At 42.0% G+C, this 17,223-nt stretch overlaps 21 non-coding genes across 21 annotated transcripts; all 21 read left to right on the top strand.

Moving 5' to 3' along the window:
- The first annotated feature begins 25 nt into the window (after positions 1-25).
- trnar-ccu (transfer RNA arginine (anticodon CCU)) lies at positions 26-98 on the top strand. The gene has a single exon. It is a non-coding gene; the product is annotated as a tRNA-Arg (tRNA).
- A 7-nt stretch (positions 99-105) lies between these two features.
- On the top strand, positions 106-177 carry trnam-cau (transfer RNA methionine (anticodon CAU)). Its single transcript has one exon. It is a non-coding gene; the product is annotated as a tRNA-Met (tRNA).
- Positions 178-1,071: 894 nt separating this feature from the next.
- trnar-ccu (transfer RNA arginine (anticodon CCU)) lies at positions 1,072-1,144 on the top strand. The gene has a single exon. It is a non-coding gene; the product is annotated as a tRNA-Arg (tRNA).
- A 7-nt stretch (positions 1,145-1,151) lies between these two features.
- On the top strand, positions 1,152-1,223 carry trnam-cau (transfer RNA methionine (anticodon CAU)). Its single transcript has one exon. It is a non-coding gene; the product is annotated as a tRNA-Met (tRNA).
- Positions 1,224-2,202: 979 nt separating this feature from the next.
- Positions 2,203-2,274, top strand: trnam-cau (transfer RNA methionine (anticodon CAU)). The gene has a single exon. It is a non-coding gene; the product is annotated as a tRNA-Met (tRNA).
- An 899-nt stretch (positions 2,275-3,173) lies between these two features.
- Positions 3,174-3,246, top strand: trnar-ccu (transfer RNA arginine (anticodon CCU)). The gene has a single exon. It is a non-coding gene; the product is annotated as a tRNA-Arg (tRNA).
- Positions 3,247-3,253: 7 nt separating this feature from the next.
- trnam-cau (transfer RNA methionine (anticodon CAU)) lies at positions 3,254-3,325 on the top strand. The gene has a single exon. It is a non-coding gene; the product is annotated as a tRNA-Met (tRNA).
- Positions 3,326-4,304: 979 nt separating this feature from the next.
- Positions 4,305-4,376, top strand: trnam-cau (transfer RNA methionine (anticodon CAU)). The gene has a single exon. It is a non-coding gene; the product is annotated as a tRNA-Met (tRNA).
- An 899-nt stretch (positions 4,377-5,275) lies between these two features.
- On the top strand, positions 5,276-5,348 carry trnar-ccu (transfer RNA arginine (anticodon CCU)). The gene has a single exon. It is a non-coding gene; the product is annotated as a tRNA-Arg (tRNA).
- A 7-nt stretch (positions 5,349-5,355) lies between these two features.
- trnam-cau (transfer RNA methionine (anticodon CAU)) lies at positions 5,356-5,427 on the top strand. Its single transcript has one exon. It is a non-coding gene; the product is annotated as a tRNA-Met (tRNA).
- Positions 5,428-6,321: 894 nt separating this feature from the next.
- On the top strand, positions 6,322-6,394 carry trnar-ccu (transfer RNA arginine (anticodon CCU)). The gene has a single exon. It is a non-coding gene; the product is annotated as a tRNA-Arg (tRNA).
- A 7-nt stretch (positions 6,395-6,401) lies between these two features.
- Positions 6,402-6,473, top strand: trnam-cau (transfer RNA methionine (anticodon CAU)). The gene has a single exon. It is a non-coding gene; the product is annotated as a tRNA-Met (tRNA).
- A 979-nt stretch (positions 6,474-7,452) lies between these two features.
- On the top strand, positions 7,453-7,524 carry trnam-cau (transfer RNA methionine (anticodon CAU)). Its single transcript has one exon. It is a non-coding gene; the product is annotated as a tRNA-Met (tRNA).
- A 2,030-nt stretch (positions 7,525-9,554) lies between these two features.
- trnam-cau (transfer RNA methionine (anticodon CAU)) lies at positions 9,555-9,626 on the top strand. Its single transcript has one exon. It is a non-coding gene; the product is annotated as a tRNA-Met (tRNA).
- Positions 9,627-10,605: 979 nt separating this feature from the next.
- Positions 10,606-10,677, top strand: trnam-cau (transfer RNA methionine (anticodon CAU)). The gene has a single exon. It is a non-coding gene; the product is annotated as a tRNA-Met (tRNA).
- Positions 10,678-11,571: 894 nt separating this feature from the next.
- trnar-ccu (transfer RNA arginine (anticodon CCU)) lies at positions 11,572-11,644 on the top strand. The gene has a single exon. It is a non-coding gene; the product is annotated as a tRNA-Arg (tRNA).
- Positions 11,645-12,622: 978 nt separating this feature from the next.
- trnar-ccu (transfer RNA arginine (anticodon CCU)) lies at positions 12,623-12,695 on the top strand. Its single transcript has one exon. It is a non-coding gene; the product is annotated as a tRNA-Arg (tRNA).
- A 7-nt stretch (positions 12,696-12,702) lies between these two features.
- Positions 12,703-12,774, top strand: trnam-cau (transfer RNA methionine (anticodon CAU)). Its single transcript has one exon. It is a non-coding gene; the product is annotated as a tRNA-Met (tRNA).
- A 1,950-nt stretch (positions 12,775-14,724) lies between these two features.
- Positions 14,725-14,797, top strand: trnar-ccu (transfer RNA arginine (anticodon CCU)). Its single transcript has one exon. It is a non-coding gene; the product is annotated as a tRNA-Arg (tRNA).
- A 1,058-nt stretch (positions 14,798-15,855) lies between these two features.
- On the top strand, positions 15,856-15,927 carry trnam-cau (transfer RNA methionine (anticodon CAU)). The gene has a single exon. It is a non-coding gene; the product is annotated as a tRNA-Met (tRNA).
- Positions 15,928-16,906: 979 nt separating this feature from the next.
- trnam-cau (transfer RNA methionine (anticodon CAU)) lies at positions 16,907-16,978 on the top strand. Its single transcript has one exon. It is a non-coding gene; the product is annotated as a tRNA-Met (tRNA).
- Positions 16,979-17,223: the final 245 nt, after the last annotated feature.

Below are 17,223 nucleotides of genomic sequence, written 5' to 3'. Positions count from 1 at the left end.
TGGACATCCGCAAGCTTTAGCAAGAGCCCCAGTGGCCTAATGGATAAGGCGCTGGCCTCCTAAGCCAGGGATTGTGGGTTCGAGTCCCATCTGGGGTGCTGGGAAAGCAGAGTGGCGCAGCGGAAGCGTGCTGGGCCCATAACCCAGAGGTCGATGGATCGAAACCATCCTCTGCTAAGTCAGCTTTAGTCCTAAAAAAGCATTCCTTTAGTCCAAAAATAGCACACCTTTCAATGTCAGAGGGGTGTGAGTCAAAAATTGATAGAAAGCCTCTAAAGACAGGGTGAATTCACTCTATAGCATTTCTTTCAATGTTTTAATTTAATGAAACTCTTCAAGGCACTTCATGCTTCACTCTAGCAAATCCCAATAGACACTCAAAATAACCTACAAATTCAAGCTTGTGTTGTAAAAAATTTAAGTCCCTTTCAAGAAAGTGAATGAAAATGGTGCTCGACAAGATGTTTAGAAGTAGACCTGGAAATTTCAAAACTTAAAAGCATGTTTGCCAAGTTCATATGCTTGTACAAAAGATCTGCTAATTCCCTTGAGCCATGAGGTTGATTTGCTGACAACAGATGGCGTGATGACAAGGGGTAATGTCGAGAGATGTGTTACACTGGCCTATCTTATCAAAGATCTCTTGCTGAATCTTCTCCAGGACCTCCAGACTTCTCCTACATATTTGGCCAAAAGAGGTGACGCGGAACAACGTGTGGATTTTTCAAATGTCACTGGATATCAAAGATTGGGTGAAAGGGAAACTGAAATCCAGAAAGATTGAAAATACAAAAGATCTGCTAAGTCCCCTGCTCAGTGGGTGAAAGGGAAACTGAAATTCATAATGACTGAAATGACAAAAGATTTGCTAATTCCCTTCAGCTATGGTCGTGTTTGCACAAAGCAGTACAGAAACAAAATTGAGTTGAAGCATTGTACTGACTTTTCATTTTTCTGTCTCTCAGGTGTCTGACTAGAACAGACTGTACTGAGAACAGAGCCCTCTGATATATTCCAGAAGTATAGGTTGCGTTCATCGTGGGTACTGGACATCCGCAAGCTTTAGCAAGAGCCCCAGTGGCCTAATGGATAAGGCGCTGGCCTCCTAAGCCAGGGATTGTGGGTTCGAGTCCCATCTGGGGTGCTGGGAAAGCAGAGTGGCGCAGCGGAAGCGTGCTGGGCCCATAACCCAGAGGTCGATGGATCGAAACCATCCTCTGCTAAGTCAGCTTTAGTCCTAAAAAAGCATTCCTTTAGTCCAAAAATAGCACACCTTTCAATGTCAGAGGGGTGTGAGTCAAAAATTGATAGAAAGCCTCTAAAGACAGGGTGAATTCACTCTATAGCATTTCTTTCAATGTTTTAATTTAATGAAACTCTTCAAGGCACTTCATGCTTCACTCTAGCAAATCCCAATAGACACTCAAAATAACCTACAAATTCAAGCTTGTGTTGTAAAAAATTTAAGTCCCTTTCAAGAAAGTGAATGAAAATGGTGCTCGACAAGATGTTTAGAAGTAGACCTGGAAATTTCAAAACTTAAAAGCATGTTTGCCAAGCTGATATGTTCATATGCTTGTACAAAAGATCTGCCAATTCCCTTGAGCCATGAGGTTGATTTGCTGATAACAGATGGCGTGATGACAAGGGGTAATGTCGAGAGATGTGTTACATTGGCCTATCTTATCAAAGATCTCTTGCTGAATCTTCTCCAGGACCTCCAGACTTCTACATATTTGGCCAAAAGAGGTGACGCGGAACAACGTGTGGATTTTTCAAATGTCACTGGATGTCAAAGATTGGGTGAAAGGGAAACTGAAATCCAGAAAGATTGAAAATACAAAAGATCTGCTAAGTCCCCTGCTCAGTGGGTGAAAGGGAAACTGAAATTCATAATGATTGAAATGACAAAAGATCTGCTAATTCCCTTCAGCTATGGTCGTGTTTGCACAAAGCAGTACAGAAACAAAATTGAGTTGAAGCATTGTACTGACTTTTCATTTTTCTGTCTCTCAGGTGTCTGACTAGAACAGACTGTACTGAGAACAGAGCCCTCTGATATATTCCAGAAGTATAGGTTGCGTTCATCGTGGGTACTGGACATCCGCAAGCTTTAGTGAGTTCCCTAGTGGCCTAATGCATAAGGCACTGGCCTCCTAAGCCAGGGAATGTGGGTTCGAGTCCCATCTGGGGTGCTGGGAAAGCAGAGTGGCGCAGCGGAAGCGTGCTGGGCCCATAACCCAGAGGTCGATGGATCGAAACCATCCTCTGCTAAGTCAGCTTTAGTCCTAAAAAAGCATTCCTTTAGTCCAAAAATAGCACACCTTTCAATGTCAGAGGGGTGTGAGTCAAAAATTGATAGAAAGCCTCTAAAGACAGGGTGAATTCACTCTATAGCATTTCTTTCAATGTTTTAATTTAATGAAACTCTTCAAGGCACTTCATGCTTCACTCTAGCAAATCCCAATAGACACTCAAAATAACCTACAAATTCAAGCTTGTGTTGTAAAAAATTTAAGTCCCTTTCAAGAAAGTGAATGAAAATGGTGCTCGACAAGATGTTTAGAAGTAGACCTGGAAATTTCAAAACTTAAAAGCATGTTTGCCAAGTTGATATGTTCATATGCTTGTACAAAAGATCTGCTAATTCCCTTGAGCCATGAGGTTGATTTGCTGACAACAGATGGCGTGATGACAAGGGGTAATGTCGAGAGATGTGTTACATTGGCCTATCTTATCAAAGATCTCTTGCTGAATCTTCTCCAGGACCTCCAGACTTCTACATATTTGGCCAAAAGAGGTGACGCGGAACAACGTGTGGATTTTTCAAATGTCACTGGATGTCAAAGATTGGGTGAAAGGGAAACTGAAATCCAGAAAGATTGAAAATACAAAAGATCTGCTAAGTCCCCTGCTCAGTGGGTGAAAGGGAAACTGAAATTCATAATGATTGAAATGACAAAAGATCTGCTAATTCCCTTCAGCTATGGTCGTGTTTGCACAAAGCAGTACAGAAACAAAATTGAGTTGAAGCATTGTACTGACTTTTCATTTTTCTGTCTCTCAGGTGTCTGACTAGAACAGACTGTACTGAGAACAGAGCCCTCTGATATATTCCAGAAGTATAGGTTGCGTTCATCGTGGGTACTGGACATCCGCAAGCTTTAGCAAGAGCCCCAGTGGCCTAATGGATAAGGCGCTGGCCTCCTAAGCCAGGGATTGTGGGTTCGAGTCCCATCTGGGGTGCTGGGAAAGCAGAGTGGCGCAGCGGAAGCGTGCTGGGCCCATAACCCAGAGGTCGATGGATCGAAACCATCCTCTGCTAAGTCAGCTTTAGTCCTAAAAAAGCATTCCTTTAGTCCAAAAATAGCACACCTTTCAATGTCAGAGGGGTGTGAGTCAAAAATTGATAGAAAGCCTCTAAAGACAGGGTGAATTCACTCTATAGCATTTCTTTCAATGTTTTAATTTAATGAAACTCTTCAAGGCACTTCATGCTTCACTCTAGCAAATCCCAATAGACACTCAAAATAACCTACAAATTCAAGCTTGTGTTGTAAAAAATTTAAGTCCCTTTCAAGAAAGTGAATGAAAATGGTGCTCGACAAGATGTTTAGAAGTAGACCTGGAAATTTCAAAACTTAAAAGCATGTTTGCCAAGCTGATATGTTCATATGCTTGTACAAAAGATCTGCCAATTCCCTTGAGCCATGAGGTTGATTTGCTGATAACAGATGGCGTGATGACAAGGGGTAATGTCGAGAGATGTGTTACATTGGCCTATCTTATCAAAGATCTCTTGCTGAATCTTCTCCAGGACCTCCAGACTTCTACATATTTGGCCAAAAGAGGTGACGCGGAACAACGTGTGGATTTTTCAAATGTCACTGGATGTCAAAGATTGGGTGAAAGGGAAACTGAAATCCAGAAAGATTGAAAATACAAAAGATCTGCTAAGTCCCCTGCTCAGTGGGTGAAAGGGAAACTGAAATTCATAATGATTGAAATGACAAAAGATCTGCTAATTCCCTTCAGCTATGGTCGTGTTTGCACAAAGCAGTACAGAAACAAAATTGAGTTGAAGCATTGTACTGACTTTTCATTTTTCTGTCTCTCAGGTGTCTGACTAGAACAGACTGTACTGAGAACAGAGCCCTCTGATATATTCCAGAAGTATAGGTTGCGTTCATCGTGGGTACTGGACATCCGCAAGCTTTAGTGAGTTCCCTAGTGGCCTAATGCATAAGGCACTGGCCTCCTAAGCCAGGGAATGTGGGTTCGAGTCCCATCTGGGGTGCTGGGAAAGCAGAGTGGCGCAGCGGAAGCGTGCTGGGCCCATAACCCAGAGGTCGATGGATCGAAACCATCCTCTGCTAAGTCAGCTTTAGTCCTAAAAAAGCATTCCTTTAGTCCAAAAATAGCACACCTTTCAATGTCAGAGGGGTGTGAGTCAAAAATTGATAGAAAGCCTCTAAAGACAGGGTGAATTCACTCTATAGCATTTCTTTCAATGTTTTAATTTAATGAAACTCTTCAAGGCACTTCATGCTTCACTCTAGCAAATCCCAATAGACACTCAAAATAACCTACAAATTCAAGCTTGTGTTGTAAAAAATTTAAGTCCCTTTCAAGAAAGTGAATGAAAATGGTGCTCGACAAGATGTTTAGAAGTAGACCTGGAAATTTCAAAACTTAAAAGCATGTTTGCCAAGTTGATATGTTCATATGCTTGTACAAAAGATCTGCTAATTCCCTTGAGCCATGAGGTTGATTTGCTGACAACAGATGGCGTGATGACAAGGGGTAATGTCGAGAGATGTGTTACATTGGCCTATCTTATCAAAGATCTCTTGCTGAATCTTCTCCAGGACCTCCAGACTTCTACATATTTGGCCAAAAGAGGTGACGCGGAACAACGTGTGGATTTTTCAAATGTCACTGGATGTCAAAGATTGGGTGAAAGGGAAACTGAAATCCAGAAAGATTGAAAATACAAAAGATCTGCTAAGTCCCCTGCTCAGTGGGTGAAAGGGAAACTGAAATTCATAATGATTGAAATGACAAAAGATCTGCTAATTCCCTTCAGCTATGGTCGTGTTTGCACAAAGCAGTACAGAAACAAAATTGAGTTGAAGCATTGTACTGACTTTTCATTTTTCTGTCTCTCAGGTGTCTGACTAGAACAGACTGTACTGAGAACAGAGCCCTCTGATATATTCCAGAAGTATAGGTTGCGTTCATCGTGGGTACTGGACATCCGCAAGCTTTAGCAAGAGCCCCAGTGGCCTAATGGATAAGGCACTGGCCTCCTAAGCCAGGGATTGTGGGTTCGAGTCCCATCTGGGGTGCTGGGAAAGCAGAGTGGCGCAGCGGAAGCGTGCTGGGCCCATAACCCAGAGGTCGATGGATCGAAACCATCCTCTGCTAAGTCAGCTTTAGTCCTAAAAAAGCATTCCTTTAGTCCAAAAATAGCACACCTTTCAATGTCAGAGGGGTGTGAGTCAAAAATTGATAGAAAGCCTCTAAAGACAGGGTGAATTCACTCTATAGCATTTCTTTCAATGTTTTAATTTAATGAAACTCTTCAAGGCACTTCATGCTTCACTCTAGCACATCCCAATAGACACTCAAAATAACCTACAAATTCAAGCTTGTGTTGTAAAAAATGTAAGTCCCTTTCAAGAAAGTGAATGAAAATGGTGCTCGACAAGATGTTTAGAAGTAGACCTGGAAATTTCAAAACTTAAAAGCATGTTTGCCAAGTTCATATGCTTGTACAAAAGATCTGCTAATTCCCTTGAGCCATGAGGTTGATTTGCTGACAACAGATGGCGTGATGACAAGGGGTAATGTCGAGAGATGTGTTACACTGGCCTATCTTATCAAAGATCTCTTGCTGAATCTTCTCCAGGACCTCCAGACTTCTCCTACATATTTGGCCAAAAGAGGTGACGCGGAACAACGTGTGGATTTTTCAAATGTCACTGGATATCAAAGATTGGGTGAAAGGGAAACTGAAATCCAGAAAGATTGAAAATACAAAAGATCTGCTAAGTCCCCTGCTCAGTGGGTGAAAGGGAAACTGAAATTCATAATGACTGAAATGACAAAAGATTTGCTAATTCCCTTCAGCTATGGTCGTGTTTGCACAAAGCAGTACAGAAACAAAATTGAGTTGAAGCATTGTACTGACTTTTCATTTTTCTGTCTCTCAGGTGTCTGACTAGAACAGACTGTACTGAGAACAGAGCCCTCTGATATATTCCAGAAGTATAGGTTGCGTTCATCGTGGGTACTGGACATCCGCAAGCTTTAGCAAGAGCCCCAGTGGCCTAATGGATAAGGCACTGGCCTCCTAAGCCAGGGATTGTGGGTTCGAGTCCCATCTGGGGTGCTGGGAAAGCAGAGTGGCGCAGCGGAAGCGTGCTGGGCCCATAACCCAGAGGTCGATGGATCGAAACCATCCTCTGCTAAGTCAACTTTAGTCCTAAAAAAGCATTCCTTTAGTCCAAAAATAGCACACCTTTCAATGTCAGAGGGGTGTGAGTCAAAAATTGATAGAAAGCCTCTAAAGACAGGGTGAATTCACTCTATAGCATTTCTTTCAATGTTTTAATTTAATGAAACTCTTCAAGGCACTTCATGCTTCACTCTAGCAAATCCCAATAGACACTCAAAATAACCTACAAATTCAAGCTTGTGTTGTAAAAAATTTAAGTCCCTTTCAAGAAAGTGAATGAAAATGGTGCTCGACAAGATGTTTAGAAGTAGACCTGGAAATTTCAAAACTTAAAAGCATGTTTGCCAAGCTGATATGTTCATATGCTTGTACAAAAGATCTGCCAATTCCCTTGAGCCATGAGGTTGATTTGCTGATAACAGATGGCGTGATGACAAGGGGTAATGTCGAGAGATGTGTTACATTGGCCTATCTTATCAAAGATCTCTTGCTGAATCTTCTCCAGGACCTCCAGACTTCTACATATTTGGCCAAAAGAGGTGACGCGGAACAACGTGTGGATTTTTCAAATGTCACTGGATGTCAAAGATTGGGTGAAAGGGAAACTGAAATCCAGAAAGATTGAAAATACAAAAGATCTGCTAAGTCCCCTGCTCAGTGGGTGAAAGGGAAACTGAAATTCATAATGATTGAAATGACAAAAGATCTGCTAATTCCCTTCAGCTATGGTCGTGTTTGCACAAAGCAGTACAGAAACAAAATTGAGTTGAAGCATTGTACTGACTTTTCATTTTTCTGTCTCTCAGGTGTCTGACTAGAACAGACTGTACTGAGAACAGAGCCCTCTGATATATTCCAGAAGTATAGGTTGCGTTCATCGTGGGTACTGGACATCCGCAAGCTTTAGCAAGATCCCCAGTGGCCTAATGCATAAGGCACTGGCCTCCTAAGCCAGGGAATGTGGGTTCGAGTCCCATCTGGGGTGCTGGGAAAGCAGAGTGGCGCAGCGGAAGCGTGCTGGGCCCATAACCCAGAGGTCGATGGATCGAAACCATCCTCTGCTAAGTCAGCTTTAGTCCTAAAAAAGCATTCCTTTAGTCCAAAAATAGCACACCTTTCAATGTCAGAGGGGTGTGAGTCAAAAATTGATAGAAAGCCTCTAAAGACAGGGTGAATTCACTCTATAGCATTTCTTTCAATGTTTTAATTTAATGAAACTCTTCAAGGCACTTCATGCTTCACTCTAGCAAATCCCAATAGACACTCAAAATAACCTACAAATTCAAGCTTGTGTTGTAAAAAATTTAAGTCCCTTTCAAGAAAGTGAATGAAAATGGTGCTCGACAAGATGTTTAGAAGTAGACCTGGAAATTTCAAAACTTAAAAGCATGTTTGCCAAGTTGTTATGTTCATATGCTTGTACAAAAGATCTGCTAATTCCCTTGAGCCATGAGGTTGATTTGCTGACAACAGATGGCGTGATGACAAGGGGTAATGTCGAGAGATGTGTTACACTGGCCTATCTTATCAAAGATCTCTTGCTGAATCTTCTCCAGGACCTCCAGACTTCTACATATTTGGCCAAAAGAGGTGACGCGGAACAACGTGTGTATTTTTCAAATGTCACTGGATGTCAAAGATTGGGTGAAAGGGAAACTGAAATCCAGAAAGATTGAAAATACAAAAGATCTGCTAAGTCCCCTGCTCAGTGGGTGAAAGGGAAACTGAAATTCATAATGATTGAAATGACAAAAGATCTGCTAATTCCCTTCAGCTATGGTCATGTTTGCACAAAGCAGTACAGAAACAAAATTGAGTTGAAGCATTGTACTGACTTTTCATTTTTCTGTCTCTCAGGTGTCTGACTAGAATAGACTGTACTGAGAACAGAGCCCTCTGATATATTCCAGAAGTATAGGTTGCGTTCATCGTGGGTACTGGACATCCGCAAGCTTTAGCAAGAGCCCCAGTGGCCTAATGCATAAGGCACTGGCCTCCTAAGCCAGGGAATGTGGGTTCGAGTCCCATCTGGGGTGCTGGGAAAGCAGAGTGGCGCAGCGGAAGCGTGCTGGGCCCATAACCCAGAGGTCGATGGATCGAAACCATCCTCTGGTAAGTCAGCTTTAGTCCTAAAAAAGCATTCCTTTAGTCCAAAAATAGCACACCTTTCAATGTCAGAGGGGTGTGAGTCAAAAATTGATAGAAAGCCTCTAAAGACAGGGTGAATTCACTCTATAGCATTTCTTTCAATGTTTTAATTTAATGAAACTCTTCAAGGCACTTCATGCTTCACTCTAGCAAATCCCAATAGACACTCAAAATAACCTACAAATTCAAGCTTGTGTTGTAAAAAATTTAAGTCCCTTTCAAGAAAGTGAATGAAAATGGTGCTCGACAAGATGTTTAGAAGTAGACCTGGAAATTTCAAAACTTAAAAGCATGTTTGCCAAGCTGATATGTTCATATGCTTGTACAAAAGATCTGCCAATTCCCTTGAGCCATGAGGTTGATTTGCTGACAACAGATGGCGTGATGACAAGGGGTAATGTCGAGAGATGTGTTACATTGGCCTATCTTATCAAAGATCTCTTGCTGAATCTTCTCCAGGACCTCCAGACTTCTACATATTTGGCCAAAAGAGGTGACGCGGAACAACGTGTGGATTTTTCAAATGTCACTGGATGTCAAAGATTGGGTGAAAGGGAAACTGAAATCCAGAAAGATTGAAAATACAAAAGATCTGCTAAGTCCCCTGCTCAGTGGGTGAAAGGGAAACTGAAATTCATAATGATTGAAATGACAAAAGATCTGCTAATTCCCTTCAGCTATGGTCGTGTTTGCACAAAGCAGTACAGAAACAAAATTGAGTTGAAGCATTGTACTGACTTTTCATTTTTCTGTCTCTCAGGTGTCTGACTAGAATAGACTGTACTGAGAACAGAGCCCTCTGATATATTCCAGAAGTATAGGTTGCGTTCATCGTGGGTACTGGACATCCGCAAGCTTTAGCAAGAGCCCCAGTGGCCTAATGCATAAGGCACTGGCCTCCTAAGCCAGGGAATGTGGGTTCGAGTCCCATCTGGGGTGCTGGGAAAGCAGAGTGGCGCAGCGGAAGCGTGCTGGGCCCATAACCCAGAGGTCGATGGATCGAAACCATCCTCTGCTAAGTCAGCTTTAGTCCTAAAAAAGCATTCCTTTAGTCCAAAAATAGCACACCTTTCAATGTCAGAGGGGTGTGAGTCAAAAATTGATAGAAAGCCTCTAAAGACAGGGTGAATTCACTCTATAGCATTTCTTTCAATGTTTTAATTTAATGAAACTCTTCAAGGCACTTCATGCTTCACTCTAGCAAATCCCAATAGACACTCAAAATAACCTACAAATTCAAGCTTGTGTTGTAAAAAATTTAAGTCCCTTTCAAGAAAGTGAATGAAAATGGTGCTCGACAAGATGTTTAGAAGTAGACCTGGAAATTTCAAAACTTAAAAGCATGTTTGCCAAGCTGATATGTTCATATGCTTGTACAAAAGATCTGCCAATTCCCTTGAGCCATGAGGTTGATTTGCTGATAACAGATGGCGTGATGACAAGGGGTAATGTCGAGAGATGTGTTACATTGGCCTATCTTATCAAAGATCTCTTGCTGAATCTTCTCCAGGACCTCCAGACTTCTACATATTTGGCCAAAAGAGGTGACGCGGAACAACGTGTGGATTTTTCAAATGTCACTGGATGTCAAAAATTGGGTGAAAGGGAAACTGAAATCCAGAAAGATTGAAAATACAAAAGATCTGCTAAGTCCCCTGCTCAGTGGGTGAAAGGGAAACTGAAATTCATAATGATTGAAATGACAAAAGATCTGCTAATTCCCTTCAGCTATGGTCGTGTTTGCACAAAGCAGTACAGAAACAAAATTGAGTTGAAGCATTGTACTGACTTTTCATTTTTCTGTCTCTCAGGTGTCTGACTAGAACAGACTGTACTGAGAACAGAGCCCTCTGATATATTCCAGAAGTATAGGTTGCGTTCATCGTGGGTACTGGACATCCGCAAGCTTTAGCAAGATCCCCAGTGGCCTAATGCATAAGGCACTGGCCTCCTAAGCCAGGGAATGTGGGTTCGAGTCCCATCTGGGGTGCTGGGAAAGCAGAGTGGCGCAGCGGAAGCGTGCTGGGCCCATAACCCAGAGGTCGATGGATCGAAACCATCCTCTGCTAAGTCAGCTTTAGTCCTAAAAAAGCATTCCTTTAGTCCAAAAATAGCACACCTTTCAATGTCAGAGGGGTGTGAGTCAAAAATTGATAGAAAGCCTCTAAAGACAGGGTGAATTCACTCTATAGCATTTCTTTCAATGTTTTAATTTAATGAAACTCTTCAAGGCACTTCATGCTTCACTCTAGCACATCCCAATAGACACTCAAAATAACCTACAAATTCAAGCTTGTGTTGTAAAAAATGTAAGTCCCTTTCAAGAAAGTGAATGAAAATGGTGCTCGACAAGATGTTTAGAAGTAGACCTGGAAATTTCAAAACTTAAAAGCATGTTTGCCAAGTTCATATGCTTGTACAAAAGATCTGCTAATTCCCTTGAGCCATGAGGTTGATTTGCTGACAACAGATGGCGTGATGACAAGGGGTAATGTCGAGAGATGTGTTACACTGGCCTATCTTATCAAAGATCTCTTGCTGAATCTTCTCCAGGACCTCCAGACTTCTCCTACATATTTGGCCAAAAGAGGTGACGCGGAACAACGTGTGGATTTTTCAAATGTCACTGGATATCAAAGATTGGGTGAAAGGGAAACTGAAATCCAGAAAGATTGAAAATACAAAAGATCTGCTAAGTCCCCTGCTCAGTGGGTGAAAGGGAAACTGAAATTCATAATGACTGAAATGACAAAAGATTTGCTAATTCCCTTCAGCTATGGTCGTGTTTGCACAAAGCAGTACAGAAACAAAATTGAGTTGAAGCATTGTACTGACTTTTCATTTTTCTGTCTCTCAGGTGTCTGACTAGAACAGACTGTACTGAGAACAGAGCCCTCTGATATATTCCAGAAGTATAGGTTGCGTTCATCGTGGGTACTGGACATCCGCAAGCTTTAGCAAGAGCCCCAGTGGCCTAATGGATAAGGCACTGGCCTCCTAAGCCAGGGATTGTGGGTTCGAGTCCCATCTGGGGTGCTGGGAAAGCAGAGTGGCGCAGCGGAAGCGTACTGGGCCCATAACCCAGAGGTCGATGGATCGAAACCATCCTCTGCTAAGTCAGCTTTAGTCCTAAAAAAGCATTCCTTTAGTCCAAAAATAGCACACCTTTCAATGTCAGAGGGGTGTGAGTCAAAAATTGATAGAAAGCCTCTAAAGACAGGGTGAATTCACTCTATAGCATTTCTTTCAATGTTTTAATTTAATGAAACTCTTCAAGGCACTTCATGCTTCACTCTAGCAAATCCCAATAGACACTCAAAATAACCTACAAATTCAAGCTTGTGTTGTAAAAAATTTAAGTCCCTTTCAAGAAAGTGAATGAAAATGGTGCTCGACAAGATGTTTAGAAGTAGACCTGGAAATTTCAAAACTTAAAAGCATGTTTGCCAAGTTGATATGTTCATATGCTTGTACAAAAGATCTGCTAATTCCCTTGAGCCATGAGGTTGATTTGCTGACAACAGATGGCGTGATGACAAGGGGTAATGTCGAGAGATGTGTTACATTGGCCTATCTTATCAAAGATCTCTTGCTGAATCTTCTCCAGGACCTCCAGACTTCTACATATTTGGCCAAAAGAGGTGACGCGGAACAACGTGTGGATTTTTCAAATGTCACTGGATGTCAAAGATTGGGTGAAAGGGAAACTGAAATCCAGAAAGATTGAAAATACAAAAGATCTGCTAAGTCCCCTGCTCAGTGGGTGAAAGGGAAACTGAAATTCATAATGATTGAAATGACAAAAGATCTGCTAATTCCCTTCAGCTATGGTCGTGTTTGCACAAAGCAGTACAGAAACAAAATTGAGTTGAAGCATTGTACTGACTTTTCATTTTTCTGTCTCTCAGGTGTCTGACTAGAACAGACTGTACTGAGAACAGAGCCCTCTGATATATTCCAGAAGTATAGGTTGCGTTCATCGTGGGTACTGGACATCCGCAAGCTTTAGCAAGAGCCCCAGTGGCCTAATGGATAAGGCACTGGCCTCCTAAGCCAGGGATTGTGGGTTCGAGTCCCATCTGGGGTGCTGGGAAAGCAGAGTGGCGCAGCGGAAGCGTGCTGGGCCCATAACCCAGAGGTCGATGGATCGAAACCATCCTCTGCTAAGTCAGCTTTAGTCCTAAAAAAGCATTCCTTTAGTCCAAAAATAGCACACCTTTCAATGTCAGAGGGGTGTGAGTCAAAAATTGATAGAAAGCCTCTAAAGACAGGGTGAATTCACTCTATAGCATTTCTTTCAATGTTTTAATTTAATGAAACTCTTCAAGGCACTTCATGCTTCACTCTAGCACATCCCAATAGACACTCAAAATAACCTACAAATTCAAGCTTGTGTTGTAAAAAATGTAAGTCCCTTTCAAGAAAGTGAATGAAAATGGTGCTCGACAAGATGTTTAGAAGTAGACCTGGAAATTTCAAAACTTAAAAGCATGTTTGCCAAGCTGATATGTTCATATGCTTGTACAAAAGATCTGCCAATTCCCTTGAGCCATGAGGTTGATTTGCTGACAACAGATGGCGTGATGACAAGGGGTAATGTCGAGAGATGTGTTACATTGGCCTATCTTATCAAAGATCTCTTGCTGAATCTTCTCCAGGACCTCCAGACTTCTACATATTTGGCCAAAAGAGGTGACGCGGAACAACGTGTGTATTTTTCAAATGTCACTGGATGTCAAAGATTGGGTGAAAGGGAAACTGAAATCCAGAAAGATTGAAAATACAAAAGATCTGCTAAGTCCCCTGCTCAGTGGGTGAAAGGGAAACTGAAATTCATAATGATTGAAATGACAAAATATCTGCTAATTCCCTTCAGCTATGGTCGTGTTTGCACAAAGCAGTACAGAAACAAAATTGAGTTGAAGCATTGTACTGACTTTTCATTTTTCTGTCTCTCAGGTGTCTGACTAGAACAGACTGTACTGAGAACAGAGCCCTCTGATATATTCCAGAAGTATAGGTTGCGTTCATCGTGGGTACTGGACATCCGCAAGCTTTAGCAAGAGCCCCAGTGGCCTAATGGATAAGGCACTGGACTCCTAAGCCAGGGATTGTGGGTTCGAGTCCCATCTGGGGTTCTGGGAAAGCAGAGTGGCCCAGCGGAAGCGTGCTGGGCCCATAACCCAGAGGTCGATGGATCGAAACCATCCTCTGCTAAGTCAGCTTTAGTCCTAAAAAAGCATTCCTTTAGTCCAAAAATAGCACACCTTTCAATGTCAGAGGGGTGTGAGTCAAAAATTGATAGAAAGCCTCTAAAGACAGGGTGAATTCACTCTATAGCATTTCTTTCAATGTTTTAATTTAATGAAACTCTTCAAGGCACTTCATGCTTCACTCTAGCAAATCCCAATAGACACTCAAAATAACCTACAAATTCAAGCTTGTGTTGTAAAAAATTTAAGTCCCTTTCAAGAAAGTGAATGAAAATGGTGCTCGACAAGATGTTTAGAAGTAGACCTGGAAATTTCAAAACTTAAAAGCATGTTTGCCAAGCTGATATGTTCATATGCTTGTACAAAAGATCTGCCAATTCCCTTGAGCCATGAGGTTGATTTGCTGATAACAGATGGCATGATGACAAGGGGTAATGTCGAGAGATGTGTTACATTGGCCTATCTTATCAAAGATCTCTTGCTGAATCTTCTCCAGGACCTCCAGACTTCTACATATTTGGCCAAAAGAGGTGACGCGGAACAACGTGTGGATTTTTCAAATGTCACTGGATGTCAAAGATTGGGTGAAAGGGAAACTGAAATCCAGAAAGATTGAAAATACAAAAGATCTGCTAAGTCCCCTGCTCAGTGGGTGAAAGGGAAACTGAAATTCATAATGATTGAAATGACAAAAGATCTGCTAATTCCCTTCAGCTATGGTCGTGTTTGCACAAAGCAGTACAGAAACAAAATTGAGTTGAAGCATTGTACTGACTTTTCATTTTTCTGTCTCTCAGGTGTCTGACTAGAACAGACTGTACTGAGAACAGAGCCCTCTGATATATTCCAGAAGTATAGGTTGCGTTCATCGTGGGTACTGGACATCCGCAAGCTTTAGCAAGAGCCCCAGTGGCCTAATGGATAAGGCACTGGCCTCCTAAGCCAGGGATTGTGGGTTCGAGTCCCGTCTGGGGTGCTGGGAAAGCAGAGTGGGGCAGCGGAAGCGTGCTGGGCCCATAACCCAGAGGTCGATGGATCGAAACCATCCTCTGCTAAGTCAGCTTTAGTCCTAAAAAAGCATTCCTTTAGTCCAAAAATAGCACACCTTTCAATGTCAGAGGGGTGTGAGTCAAAAATTGATAGAAAGCCTCTAAAGACAGGGTGAATTCACTCTATAGCATTTCTTTCAATGTTTTAATTTAATGAAACTCTTCAAGGCACTTCATGCTTCACTCTAGCAAATCCCAATAGACACTCAAAATAACCTACAAATTCAAGCTTGTGTTGTAAAAAATTTAAGTCCCTTTCAAGAAAGTGAATGAAAATGGTGCTCGACAAGATGTTTAGAAGTAGACCTGGAAATTTCAAAACTTAAAAGCATGTTTGCCAAGCTGATATGTTCATATGCTTGTACAAAAGATCTGCCAATTCCCTTGAGCCATGAGGTTGATTTGCTGACAACAGATGGCGTGATGACAAGGGGTAATGTCGAGAGATGTGTTACATTGGCCTATCTTATCAAAGATCTCTTGCTGAATCTTCTCCAGGACCTCCAGACTTCTACATATTTGGCCAAAAGAGGTGACGCGGAACAACGTGTGGATTTTTCAAATGTCACTGGATGTCAAAGATTGGGTGAAAGGGAAACTGAAATCCAGAAAGATTGAAAATACAAAAGATCTGCTAAGTCCCCTGCTCAGTGGGTGAAAGGGAAACTGAAATTCATAATGATTGAAATGACAAAATATCTGCTAATTCCCTTCAGCTATGGTCGTGTTTGCACAAAGCAGTACAGAAACAAAATTGAGTTGAAGCATTGTACTGACTTTTCATTTTTCTGTCTCTCAGGTGTCTGACTAGAACAGACTGTACTGAGAACAGAGCCCTCTGATATATTCCAGAAGTATAGGTTGCGTTCATCGTGGGTACTGGACATCCGCAAGCTTTAGCAAGATCCCCAGTGGCCTAATGTATAAGGCACTGGCCTCCTAAGCCAGGGATTGTGGGTTCGAGTCCCATCTGGGGTTCTGGGAAAGCAGAGTGGCGCAGCGGAAGCGTGCTGGGCCCATAACCCAGAGGTCGATGGATCGAAACCATCCTCTGCTAAGTCAGCTTTAGTCCTAAAAAAGCATTCCTTTAGTCCAAAAATAGCACACCTTTCAATGTCAGAGGGGTGTGAGTCAAAAATTGATAGAAAGCCTCTAAAGACAGGGTGAATTCACTCTATAGCATTTCTTTCAATGTTTTAATTTAATGAAACTCTTCAAGGCACTTCATGCTTCACTCTAGCAAATCCCAATAGACACTCAAAATAACCTACAAATTCAAGCTTGTGTTGTAAAAAATGTAAGTCCCTTTCAAGAAAGTGAATGAAAATGGTGCTCGACAAGATGTTTAGAAGTAGACCTGGAAATTTCAAAACTTAAAAGCATGTTTGCCAAGTTGATATGTTCATATGCTTGTACAAAAGATCTGCTAATTCCCTTGAGCCATGAGGTTGATTTGCTGACAACAGATGGCGTGATGACAAGGGGTAATGTCGAGAGATGTGTTACACTGGCCTATCTTATCAAAGATCTCTTGCTGAATCTTCTCCAGGACCTCCAGACTTCTACATATTTGGCCAAAAGAGGTGACGCGGAACAACGTGTGTATTTTTCAAATGTCACTGGATGTCAAAGATTGGGTGAAAGGGAAACTGAAATCCAGAAAGATTGAAAATACAAAAGATCTGCTAAGTCCTCTGCTCAGTGGGTGAAAGGGAAACTGAAATTCATAATGATTGAAATGACAAAAGATCTGCTAATTCCCTTCAGCTATGGTCGTGTTTGCACAAAGCAGTACAGAAACAAAATTGAGTTGAAGCATTGTACTGACTTTTCATTTTTCTGTCTCTCAGGTGTCTGACTAGAATAGACTGTACTGAGAACAGAGCCCTCTGATATATTCCAGAAGTATAGGTTGCGTTCATCGTGGGTACTGGACATCCGCAAGCTTTAGCAAGAGCCCCAGTGGCCTAATGCATAAGGCACTGGCCTCCTAAGCCAGGGAATGTGGGTTCGAGTCCCATCTGGGGTGCTGGGAAAGCAGAGTGGCGCAGCGGAAGCGTGCTGGGCCCATAACCCAGAGGTCGATGGATCGAAACCATCCTCTGCTAAGTCAGCTTTAGTCCTAAAAAAGCATTCCTTTAGTCCAAAAATAGCACACCTTTCAATGTCAGAGGGGTGTGAGTCAAAAATTGATAGAAAGCCTCTAAAGACAGGGTGAATTCACTCTATAGCATTTCTTTCAATGTTTTAATTTAATGAAACTCTTCAAGGCACTTCATGCTTCACTCTAGCAAATCCCAATAGACACTCAAAATAACCTACAAATTCAAGCTTGTGTTGTAAAAAATTTAAG

This window comes from Brachyhypopomus gauderio, unplaced genomic scaffold (genome assembly GCF_052324685.1).
Source record: "Brachyhypopomus gauderio isolate BG-103 unplaced genomic scaffold, BGAUD_0.2 sc194, whole genome shotgun sequence".
NCBI classification, from domain to species: Eukaryota; Metazoa; Chordata; class Actinopteri; order Gymnotiformes; family Hypopomidae; genus Brachyhypopomus; species Brachyhypopomus gauderio.
This window is presented reverse-complemented; position numbering and strand designations above follow the sequence as displayed.